This window comes from Gossypium arboreum, chromosome 2, assembly GCF_025698485.1.
Source record: "Gossypium arboreum isolate Shixiya-1 chromosome 2, ASM2569848v2, whole genome shotgun sequence".
NCBI lineage: Eukaryota > Viridiplantae > Streptophyta > Magnoliopsida > Malvales > Malvaceae > Gossypium > Gossypium arboreum.
In genome coordinates, this window is record NC_069071.1 from 68,701,830 (window position 1) to 68,715,641 (window position 13,812).

The 13,812-nt window shown below is 29.6% G+C and overlaps 1 long non-coding RNA gene across 1 annotated transcript; it reads left to right on the forward strand.

Annotated features, from left to right (window-relative positions):
• Positions 1–1,004: 1,004 nt before the first annotated feature.
• Positions 1,005–7,695, forward strand: LOC128283694 (uncharacterized). The gene is made up of 2 exons (XR_008274102.1): positions 1,005–2,937; positions 7,226–7,695. It is a non-coding gene; the product is annotated as an uncharacterized LOC128283694 (long non-coding RNA).
• The last annotated feature ends 6,117 nt before the right edge of the window (positions 7,696–13,812 follow it).

Genomic DNA, 13,812 nt, shown 5'->3' on the forward strand with positions numbered 1-13,812 from the left:
ATTACCAGCTCGGCTCTTATAAACTTACTTTTATGATTCTATTTATTGAATAATTATTCTATATACTTTTATTTTTCCTTTTCCATCCAATGTTAAATTATTTTCATAAACAACCTTACTAATATTTGTTTTTCATTTTTATTCGAGACCCAAGTGGATAAATACAAAAAAAAAATAAAAAAATACAATTGAATTTATGTAAATAATTATTTAAATAGATAATAATTAAAATTACATTAATATGAAAATAAAGACAAAATGTTGTGATATATATTTTCTATTAATAAAAATAATTTGACATATTTTAAACAATTTCATTGACATCAAATAAATAAAATAATATTATATATAAAATATTTTTGTTTTTCAACATATTTATGGAACAAATTTAGTAATTAATCCTTCGCATTTTATATACTCATTATATAAAATTTTTAATCTAATATTTGTAATGATAATTTTTATTAGCACCTCCCCATGACAATCATGTATAAATTCAGATACATATTTTGTAGCCAATTTTAATCTTATTAACAGAATAATTAATTTCACTATTTTTTAATCTTATTGCTAAATGAAGTTTTAATTTTTAGTTTTTTCTTTTAACTTAGAACAGAATTCATCGTGATTGAGGCCTTGGCATTGTTGCTATAGGCCGAGTCCCTCTATTCTTATGTGCCCAGGTTAAATTTTATCTTATGTTATGTTTGAATCTTTAATTTAATTATATGTAGGTTGTTTTTATTATATTTAGATAATTCATACATTAGTACTTTATATTTATTTAATTATAAAATCTAAAAAGAAACCTAACTGAACATAAATAGTCCTTAAAGAACTTTTTATTAGCAAATACCAATAGCCTTATATTCTATGTTAGCATCGAAATCAGAAACAAGAAATAGTTGAAAATGGTAAATTGTTAATATAAAAAAAGAAAAGAAAAAGAAAGAGAGAGTAATTAATTAAAAGGGACAGTTGTGTTACAGGAAGTGCTTGGGGATGGTAGATGAGATTGGGGGATCATGTGAGGTTAGCTTTCTTAGCTAACCTCTCCTTTTTGGTTCCTACTCAGCTCTTGACGATTGATGTCAAAAACCAACCCTTTGCTTTGCTTTCTTCTTCTCTCTCTCTCTCTCTCTCTCTTCTCTTAATTCTTAATTAATTCAATCGCGATCGATGGTTGTTACCAGGAAAATGCACATGCACACCCTTCCCCTCCAATACGTAATGTGTCACCCACGAGTCAAAGCTCCTCACGTGTCCAGAGGGTACCAAATTGCTCATAAAGGGACAACACTCAACATGCTTTCCCAGTTACCATAACTTTGTTACCTTATCTCGTTCATTTCTATAAATCAAGCTCTCCTTTACGCTCTAACACATCATATCAAACTCCCTTTCGGTGCAGTTGCACAGCTTCATGCTTCCTTATTTTCCTTTTCTTTTCTTTCCCATTTTTTTCTTCCATTGTTTTATGCAGAGAGAGATTGCCGGAGTTAACTAGCAAATTGGAGATTTTCTTCAATCACTAACTGGTGAGTGATTTCCATGCCATGCTTGTCAAGTGAGCAGCCTTTTGCGGGTTAATCCTTTCTTTCGTTGTCTGTTCGACCTTGAACACATCTTTATAACAGGGTTTAATCAACACATAGATGAAATAACATACTCATACTGAACCCATATATCTATTCCAATTCCATCTTTGCTTAGTTACCCTTTTGATCTTCACATATTCCTATGGAAACCTGCATAAATGATCTAGGTACTTTTTTCTTTTTATGTTTGAACTTTGAATAGGCATGCGTGGTATTGGTAGGTGTGAATAACCTTGTGATTTCCGTTAGCTACTACGGTTGCTTCGCTAGATGACTGTAAGGTGCGGTGCAAGTTAGCAACTAAAGGAAACATGTCAAACTACCATATGATTGGTTCAAGTACTCACCTTTCATGCACCTCTAAAGTCTAGCTTGCTAATAGTAATCTTTAATGTTACCATTTACCATCTGAATCAGGGAAGGAACCACGAGGTTTCAGTATACTTCAACTTGAGGTCTTTTGTTCATGCTTTTGCCTTTCGGCATCTTAAGTGAATTCTATAAAGATTAATAGCTTATGGCGCATTCATGAAATGAATTATTTTAGATTTGAAGTCCTAGTCTTTTGATTGAGGATACATGGTTGTTAAAATCTGATGACTGTAAACAGGATTTGATTAAGCTTTAGGCAGATTCTGATGTAATAATATCGTGCAAATCAAACTATAAGTCTATACCCTAGACATCCAAAAAAAGGGACCATCCTACTAACAAATTTTAGAATGGTTCTGACCCATCACTTTAACCCTTGTATGATGGGTTCTCCGCCATGGTTAAAGCCATTTGAAGGTATGAAGCTCATGCATCTTCCTCATTTACAAGTTAGCAAGGGTTGAACTTGAAGCATACCCATACATATATAAAACCCAAATTACTTTTAGCTTGATTTGACATTGCTGATTGCTACTTTGCTTCTCCTATAGGAAAATCCAACTAGAAAGCTTTGAAACACTTACTATTTGTGCATATAGATATAAGGTTGTGTGTTTTCTTAATTTACTTGTCAAATAGTTCACTAGTTGTCCTTTTTCTCCAATTCGTGGATAAACCTGTTGACTTTACATATATAGATTAGTTGCAATGTGTAGAAAAATTTACAGTATTGAGATAGCTTTAGCAAACATATATAGAAAAACAAAGGAGAAAGAAAGAAATGAAGTTCCTATATAATAAGGTGGTAAAGTCTAAGGTCGATCTGAGAGCGAAAATGAGGTTTGAAGCAAGAGGCTATTGATTTGACAAAGGCTTTGCATGGAATTCAACACCTTCAAATCGATTTTAAGCCTTAATTCTTCAAAACCACCTTTAAAACGGCGTGATGCCTGGTGCCCCATTTCTGGTGAGATCTCTCTCTCTCTATGTATGTATTTATTTTATTCTCCCGTGGTACTAGATATTATCAAATGATAGTATGTAATTTAATTCAATATTTTTATTGAAATATAATTAAAAGTCATTTTGATTATATAATATTAATATAAAACTATACATTTAAATCCAAAATATAAACAAAACATGGCATAACAATTAAAATTTAATATTAATAGAAAAACATATTTAATATTTCTTTATTTTAAAATTTTTATCTACGTGAATTATTTAAAATGTGGAATTTATAATATTTTATTAATTAAAATAATGTATTTAGAATTAGACATTAAGTTAGGATTCATTTTCAATTAGGTAATATTTATAAAATATATACACTTTCTACTTAATCAATAAATTATATATATGTTTATAATTATAATGATAAAGTTTATTACTATATTCTTATTAGCTATTCAGTTTTATATTATATTTATTTTTAATTTTTTGTCCATAATATTTTTTACCTGTGCGTTATAAATTATTTATTACTAAGTTATGAAGTGTTTACCTCTTTATTATTATTTGATTACAAAATATTATCATTTGCTATATGTTAAACACCATATATTATTAATTTATAATTATTTATCTTTAAAATATTAAATTTGTTAATAGCTATCAATCATTTATGCAAATTTTACTAATAATTTTACTAACACGTATATATATATATATATATATATATATATGATGGAAACTAATTATAAATTAACATCTTTATAAAAAAGTTAATTTTAAAATACACAAATTAATAAATTAACCCATAAGGATCGTATTATAAAATTTAAAGTATAATTACATTTTATTTTACAAAATATGGTATGTAGTCAACAATTTATTTCTATGCTATCAGTGGTTACTATTATATCATATTTACATAAATTTTTAGTTAAATTACAATTAAAGTTATTTATCATTAAATTATTTGAGAGGTTTGAATTTGATCACTCAATTTTTTTTTGGTGATAAAAAAAGAGTACTTAAATTAATTACAAAATCTAAATCATTCCTCCTAATGGAGAGACCTCATACAAGCACAAATAATAAGATATGTGATGTGTTAGTTCAGCCATTCTATCAGCATCCTGATTGTCTTCTTTGGGAATATGGCGAACGTTCCATTGCTCAAAACGTAACAACAACTGATGAATTCTTCCGATCAAGACAGAATTAGAGCCATTTATTGTCCTCTCTTAAATAGCTTTTACTGCCTCAAGATTATCCGTCTCAATTAAAATGTTACCAAAGCCATGTTCACAAAGAAGAGTCAAGCTTTCTAAGATGCCCTAAAATTCGACATAAAAATGGAACATGTCCCCAAAAATCTATTAAAACCCAAGATCCACTCTCTTTCACGGTTTTTTGCTATACCCCTTGTTGCAGCAAAACCACCTTCATTTCTCACAGATCCATCTATATGTAAGCACGTCCAGTGACCTGACCGATGATTCCTTGTTGAGGGAGATGTACTGTCTTGCCTAACTGAATGATACCTTGATAATTTCGTTAGCATTACAGGTAACCCCTTGAAAAATAAAGAGGTTACGATTCTTCCAAAAGTGCCACGCAATAAAGAGTACTTAAATTAATTACAAAATCTAAATCATTCCTCCTAATGGAGAGACCTCATACAAGCACAAATAATAAGATATGTGATGTGTTAGTTCAGCCATTCTATCAGCATCCTGATTGTCTTCTTTGGGAATATGGCGAACGTTCCATTGCTCAAAACGTAACAACAACTGATGAATTCTTCCAATCAAGACAGAATTAGAGCCATTTGTTGTCTTCTCTTAAATAGCTTTTACTGCCTCAAGATTATCCGTCTCAATTAAAATGTTACCAAAGCCAATCTTGCAAACTACTTGAAGAAAAACCAGTTAGCTAATCATATGGAATTAGGAGGTCCCAAATATTCCTTACAGTAGTACAATCCCTAAGAACATAGAGAACATCTTCAGAAACATGCCCACAGACTTCACAAGTCGAGTCATGTCCTAAGCCTCTACGAACCATTTCTACCTTAGTCAGTAACCGGTGTTTAAGAACAAGCCAGGTGAAGAACCTAACCAGTTGGGGTCCTTGAAATTTCCAAGGGATGTGTCATCTTGATTCTTTCTGATTCAATGTTCCTTCTCGTAATTTCCCATAAGCATCCTTGTTTGAGAAGCAACTTGTCGAGTTACCCCCCAATTTGCACAAAAAAATTAACTCCCAAAGTTAAAAACTTTATTAATAAAAAAAAATTATCTGCTTAATGAACAATGAAGATGTCTTTATATAGGTTAGCTAAGCGCATCCAAATAAAACTCTAAAGTATACTGCAATTCTAATTAATCTAAACAATTAATCTAAACAAGAAATAGTTTTAAATTAATTTTTTTTGTTTGACTAAGAAACAAAAACTTCTAAACAACTTGAAATACTTAAACAATATCCAAAATTCAGAAAAATTAAATAATAAAATAATAAAACCTAAAAATACAATATTAGGCTCATATATAATAAAAATTAAGCCTAAAAACTGAACTCAATATGATTTAAACTCGGATTAAAATCTCAAAATTCGTAATTTTTGTCATAATCCCTTCTAGAAATTTTGCTCGCACAATCTTCACTAAAACTGTCATAACTTGAGCTCTCGAACTCGAAATCAAGTGATTCAAAGTGATTTTTGAAGCTAAGAGATAGATCTTCAAATTATATGTAGAATCTAAGCCCATTGGATGACGATTAGAAAATTTAATTATAGGTATTTTAGTCCACACAATGAAATGTAATTAGGTTTTTGGGTTGTTAAGCAACTCTAATTTGGTCAGAGCATAAACTCTATAAATATATATGTTTAGCCTCATTTTGGGAGCCTTGGCCAAGTGAGTCACTTAGTTAATTTTAGGTTTTTACTTTAGTTTTCATTTTCTTTCAATTGAGTCCTTAAAACAGTTTTTGTTCTTGTTTAACTTGGATTCGATTTTGATCCAAGCTTTCAGTTTCATAGTTTTTCATTATTTCTTTTTGGATTCCAATTGCAATCGGAGTTATCGTTGCAATACCAAAATGGATTTATTTTCTTATTCCTTTCTTTTATTTAATTTACTGTTTTGTATGTTAAATATGGATTTAGGGATTATTGCATTTAGATCCATCAGTGACTAATTTCCTTAGGGAGATTAACAAACAGATGTGTGACTAATTATTGAATGAATTAGGGTTTAAATTCGAGTTAGTTGGTTTAAATTATGTGCGATTAAACCCAAAAAAGTGATGACCTTAGGAAGTAATTTAGGATAAACAAGATCGAGAGATAAGTTTACCGAGAAAATCATAATTTATCCTAGTCAAGAAAGTGAGGCCGAAAGGTAAGCGTGTATTGGTTGATTAGTTAATTAGTTAGAGGTCAAGAGGTAATAACTGGCTAATTAATAGCTAACTCAATAAAACTCGAGTTCTAAAGTTAATTAGGAACACCGAAGTGAGTTAATCTCTTGCTTGTTTTATTGGAAGTAATTTCGATTGTCAACTAGTTATTTTCATTTTAGATAATTTATGTTAATTTGGTTTATCAATTTTAATTTGGTTGTTCGTAATATAATTTTAAATTAGTATTATTTTGCCCTATTAGTGTAGAAAAATAATTTAATTCAACCTCCCTTGGGTACGATCCTTGGAATACTTTCTGGAGTGTTTCATTGTACGTTATTCTATATTACAATTTGACCCGTATACTTGCGGACACCGCTGTTTAATCGTGTATTTATTTGCTGTAGTATTTCCAGTTTAGGAGTTCCCACATCTGGCGGTAGTTAGTATTATAAATATAATTATATATAAATATATAACTCTTAAACAAATAATTTTGTTTAAAATTTGTAGCATCTAAAAGAACATAAGTTGAAAATATTTACGAGTTATCATGTCAATAAAACATTTAAATCTAAAAACATGTAATTCAGTTAACAAACCTATTAAATATTACATTACAAACCTTAAAATATAGCTACACTAGTTTTTTATCCCGCGTTAGGCTATATGTATCAATTTTAATATTTTATATTTAGTTGTTAAAAAAATTATATAACATTTGTAACATTTCAATATATAACTCTGGTCATCAATTGATGCCTTTTTACAATTTTCTAGTAAGATTTTATGCATACACAAAGACGGACTGATACCTCAAATATTAGCGATAGTCCAATTGATTGCTTTTTTAAACTTATTCAACATATCAACCAACTTTTCTTCTTGTTTTTTAGTTAGGTCAACTGAAATGATAACAGGAAAAGTTGAAGAGGGACCCAAATAAGCATATTTCAAATGAGAAAGAAGTACTTTTAACTCCAATTCAGGTGGTTCCTAGATCGACGTATTTGGTTATGTATACTCACTAGATGCTAACTCTAATGATTTGGTTGTGAAGAAAATTCCCTCGAATTGGCGTTTAACAAAGCCAAATATTTATCATCTTTATTGTTATTTGGTGGGTTGGATACTAAAATGCGTTCCAACGGATCATCTACAGAGTTAAGCTCCCATACTGTAGAAACCAACGTTTTTGTCTTGGACATAGCGGAACATTCTTTAATTGCATATGGAAATCTCATGGCCTTGAATACATTGAATGTCACTTGATCATCTTGAACTTGTATGGTGAGGTCACCTTTCTGCACATTGATTAATGTTCTACCAATTGCTAAGAAAGGTCTCCTTAGAATGATTGATACTTCTTTATCTGCCTCAAAATCCAATACAACAAAATTAGCTGGAAATATAAATTTATCCACACGTACCAATACGCCTTTGATTTTCCCTTCAGGATGTGCTAATGTCCTTTTTGCCAATTGAAGTATAACCATCGTAGTTTTGACCTTACCAATACTCAATCACCTAAACACAGACATGGACATCAAATTGATACTCGCTTCCAAATCACGTAAAGTCATTCCATGATAAGAGTCTCCAATGTTGCATGGTATGTTGAACCTCCTTAGTTTTTTTCATTTTCGAAAGCAAGTTGTTTTGTAGAAATGCACTTCATTCCTTTGTCAAAGCTACCGTCTCAAATTTCTCCAACCTTTTCTTTTTGGAGAGAGTATCCTTCATGAATTTCATGTAATTCAACGTCTTCTTAAGAGCTTCCACAAGTGGAATGTTGATATGTAACTGTTTCAACATATCCAAGAACTTCTTAAATTGAACCTTTTACTTCTGCTTCAGGAATTGTTAAGGATATGGAGGTTGTGGGATTTTAAATCTGTCTAGACAACTCTGTTGCAGTACAACTGCAACATTAGTCTTCGATGTTGACTTCTCAAGACTATTTTGTTACGATACTATTTCAGCAGAGGTCTCAAGAACAAACTTTTGTAATACGGGGATTTCATCATTGGGTTGAATTTTCTTTATTTTGAATAACATAGGGTTCATTTTCAGCTTCAAACTCCTTGGACTCCAATGTCTTCCCACTTCTCAAGGTGACGGCTTTGCAATGTTCTTTACTTGCATTTCTCGAATTTTCTGTATCACTTGGTAAAGCACCTTAGGGTCTACTTCTTAGCTCATTGGTTCGCTGTCCCACTTAATTTTCCAAATGTATAATTGTAAAAAAAGCCCTAAACATTTGGCGGTTTTTGGGTTTGAGCCCTTAACCTTTTTTTTATTGACATCCTCATCGTTACAATTTTTTCAAAAATTGGTCCAATTTTAATGGTCAACGTGTGTTGTCTGTTAATCAAACTGGCATGTCATATATGTACACGACGTCATAGATGACATCATTTATTTAATAGAATTATTTTTTTCATTTTCTTTCCATTTTGCCTCTTCTGCTTTCATTTCTATTCCCAAAATCCACCGACATAGTGCTGTTAGGAGATGACACAGTTGCCTTTCCCTCAGCTTTATCTGCCATCGCCACCAACGGTAGACGTTCACGTCTAACCCTCTTCTGAGTTCCTCCAATGGATTTGTTTCTATCATTTCACGTCTAACCCTCTTCTGAGTTCCTCCAATGGATTTGTTTCTATCACCAGTAACAACAATGCAAAAAAAAAAAAAAAGAAAGAAAAAATGGTAATTTTACTTTCAAGATGATTAACAAAATATAAAAAAATGAATATCCTAAAATACCCAGATCTAAATACCCTAAAAAAATATCAATTTTTCTTGAAATACTCATGGTTATCTGTGAGCCAAGGACGGTTATAGACTTAAGCCTTTGCAAAAAATAAGGAGATCTATCAAGGTGGGTTAGGACCGATTCAGGTGTAGTTTCAGTTTCATTGGTTTGTTGTTGAAAACAGATATGGATATCAGCGCCAGAATCTGGGATTTCAGTAGTGGTGGTGGTGGAAGTAAAGAGTTGTTGGGATCTGTAAGAGTACAAGTTGATGGATTTGAGCCTTTGTAAAATAGATGGGGATGGAAGGAGTCTAGGGTCGTTTGTTTCATCTCCTTCGTGGAGTCATGGGCTGTCACCGACACCACCAAAAGTAGCGGTGCCAGAGTTGTTGGAAGAGAAGGTGGAAGAGAAATAATAGTACCAATGGTAATGTTAAGGAAGACAAATAAAACAATAGGGGTAAACCAGTTAAAAATAGAAGCCGAAAGGGAAGAAAAATATATAGTCAACTTTGATTCTTCCAACATAATAGAGGAGAAGAGATAAAAAGGGAAGAAGAAAAAAATGGAAAGAAAATGAAAAAAAATTGTTAAATAGATGACGTCATCTATGATGTTGTGAGCTTATGTGGCATGCCATATAGGCTACTATGTTGACATACAGTTTGATAATCGGTCAACTCATGTTGACCGTTAAAATTGAACCGATTTTTGAAAAAATTGCAACATTGAGGGTGTTAATAAAAAAAGTTCAAGTGTTCAAACCCAAAAGACCCCAAGCGTTAAGGTTTTTTTTTTTTTTTGCAATTATGCCTTTTCCAAATTCTCTAACGTTGCTGCTTGACCTTGGATCAGTGTTGGTTGGCCTTGGACTAGTGCCCCACTTGATTTTCCAAATATTTGAATTATTTTTATTAAAAATATATTTACATTACATATTTAAAAATAGAGGTTTAACACATTACCTTAAATTAGTTTGAGTTATTTTTATTTAAAAACTTGTGATATATTTTTAGTATAATTTTATTAAAAATAAATTTAATGGGTAATTAAAATTTAAAATAAATATAAAAAGGAGAAATCGTCACTTGTCATAATTTTAATTCATGTACCTTGTTATATATATAGAAATATATTAGTTTTGATGTCTCAAACTTTTGATGTGACAACATCTACGAACAAAATTTTATTTTGAGTATTTTCTAAGTCATTTGGTGAAAATAATTATTGAAAATTTTGTTAAACATTTTCAAAGCATTTCAAAGACTTGTAAAAATACTCAAAAATATGTTTTAATTTATCTAAATGTTTTTGAATCAATCTAAAAAGTTTTTAAGTGTTTTAAACTCATTTTATACAAGTCTGAGAAATTATATCAATACTTAAGGGAAGTTTTATGGGTAAAAGTAAATCAGAGAGCACTTCTAGCATACCTCTAGACTTCTAATGATACATAGGGGGACTTCCACCCATACAATTCACTTCTATCGATGCAAGTCCACTTCTACCCATACATCTTGTTCTTGTGAGTTGTATCGATACAAGTTTGTTTGTAATGCTTCTAACGGCTAGAAATGGTCCCCGATGGCTATAAACAGTCACAATTTTTCCCTTTATTATATATACACTTCAAGATATAAGAGATGAACATCCAAGCATATAAATCAAGAGAAAAGCCTCAAATTCTTCATTTTCTCATTTTCTCTTGTACATATCTCTTAGGTGCTTATTGTTAGATATTTTTATCATTCTCATTTCAATTCTTTAAGAGAGAGAACTTAACACTTGTAAACATACACCTTTAATAGGCCTTCATTGTTTACATCTTTTCTTTATATTGTAAGAGCCACTTAAGGTTTTTGAGGTATAAAACTTTAAGTAATTTGTAAAGGGTTATAGTTGAGCGTTATAAAAACTAGAAGGTTCTAGTTTAACTACAAAAACTAGGTGGGAGGTTCTATCTCATCCTTACGAAAAAGATAAGGGATTGTAAAGGTTACACCTTATCCTTGAAAGATAATAATTTTAGGTATAGTGAATTGGTAAATCCTTATTTGAGGTATACTAAGGTAGTGAAGGTAGACAACTGGAGTTGAACCACTATAAATCGAATTGTCCAAGTTTTTCTTTCCTTCCCTCATTATTTAGAAAAGTTTGCAAAGATTTTTAAAATATCAATTCACTCCTCCTCTTGATATTTTTGGCCCTAAAAATATATAAATATTTAAATTTAAAAAAATAAATTTATTTAAAATTTTAACATCTAAAAGAAGAAAATAATTGTCATATTAATAAAACTTTTCAATCTAAATACATGTAATTCAATGAATTAACATTACAAACCTTAAAATGTAACTACATTTGGTATTATAAAATTACAATGTGTAATCAATCATTTATTTCTGTACCATCAAATATCTATAATGTACAATTGTAGCATTTTTACTATAATTTTACTAGTCACTGTTATGTTATGAATCATTTACTATTGTTTATTAATAATTTAAATTTGTTATTTATTATATATTATTATTTTATAATTATTTGTTTTAATAAAGAAGTTTATCATATGTTGTGAATAAACTATTTGAGGAGTCTGGAATTTACCACTCGGCTATTAAAAAAAAAAAACAATTTGAGGGTTAATATTAAAGTAATAAAAGTTTTGGTCACTTAATCGTTAAAGATTAACAATTAATAGTGTCATGATGCTTGTTAGATGAAACGTGACATTATCGCATTTTAGAATATATCACTATTCACTTGTTATTCTAATTTTTAAATTAAAAGTAAATAAATTATAGTTTTTATAACTTAACTTTTTAATAAGTTTTATTTAATTATCAAATTTAGAAAATTCATCATTTTGATCACTAATTTTATATTTGTCAAATTTTATTTTATTAATATTAGTCTCTATTGTCAATGATTTATTGTGGACATGACTTTTGTAACGATTTAACACTACTATATATATTTAATTTAATATTATAAATTATTTTTGTTATTTTTATATTAAATACGTTAAGATAAAATAAATAATCATTTAAATTTTATAAAATTAAGAAAAAAACCTTTAATTTTTTATTTTATAACATCAAAATTACATTTTAACTTATTTTATTATAATTATATATTTTAATTTTTTATGATAAAATCGATTACTAAAATTATTAAAATTCATCACTTTTAAGTATTTGATATCCAAATCATCAAATATTTAAGTAACATATCAGTCAATTAAAAATTTCTAACTAAAATTTGAATATTTCATAATGTCTAAATAAAATATCAATAATTTTATAAATATTAGCGTCCAAATTAGAATTTTTTAAGTGACCTAAATATAAAATTTAAAAACAATTTTAAAAATTATAATATCATGTGAGTGGCGTATTAAACATCAAGACAAAATGCTTTAAATTTTATCGATGCTATAAATAATTTTGGCATTTTAAACGTTGAACGATTAAAGTACAATTGAAGAAACAACTTATAATCTTTGGCATTTTAAACGTGCCGTCTAATATCTTTTACTCAATGCGACAATTTATTATCACATTCCAACCAGATTGACAATTTATTATACACCCTAAATTCACATACATGGCTTTATCCAAAAATCTCGTTTTATGCGCACAAGTATACTTCCAATGCTTTATAATGTGTATTAAAATAATCATAATATTTTAAAAATCAAAATATCAAATTCATAAAATTTCATGAATGAATTATTTTAAAAGAATAGAAACTTAATTAATTCTTAATGATTCGATATAACGGGTGTCACATCTTAAAAATAAGGATAGAAGAAATATGGATAAAATTTAAAAATTTATTTTTTAAAGCATAGGGTAAGAGAATTAGAAGGCTTTAAAAATTATTTGTGTTAAAAAAAATAAGAATGAGTTTGTTGGTCCAGTGATAAAGTCGTACCTTTAAGTCCTAAGTTTGAAATCCCTTGTGTGTGCATTCAACTAAAATATTTTATTTTCCTATTTTTATCCTACGAAAGTGCTAAATTTTCAAAATACCTCAGCCAAAATCATTTTTTTAGTTTAGTCCTTATTTTAAAATAGTTCTAATTCTACATAAATTCCTAAAACCTATTTCAATTAGGGAAAGATAGTTTATAAATACGAAATCTTTCTAAACCCTAGAATTTTTTATCTAGCAAAATTTTCAAGAAAAACTCCCAAGTTCTTTCTTTTCTCCACCATTAACAGATCAACCTTCAAGCAAAAAGAATTCAAAGTTTTCAAAATCGTCCCTCTCCTCCTGAGTCGATCATCAATCTCTTCATTTAATTAAGTTTTTTGTGTTTTCAAATAAGGTGTGGGATCTAAACTTACATCATTGTGTTTTAAAATGTTAGGAGTAGGTTTCAGTATATGCAAACCCCCAGTGTGTGACCTCTACGTGTGTGTGAGCCCCCTGTTATACAGCCCTCATGCTTGCGACCCTCTGTATTGCAGACACTTAAAGAATTGCATGCCAACCTTTAGTAAATGCTAGGTGAACCTTTAGTATAATTGCACAAACCTCTACATACATTCATATACATGTGAACCCAGTTGTAACTAGACAGGAGAATCGTAGATTATATATATATATGCCAACCCTCACGTAAGTTATTGCATAAAAGTTGCATGTGTGAACCCCCTTGAATTGCGAATTCCCTTACATGTGTGAACCCCCTGTATTGAGAACGTGTCTGAGTTGC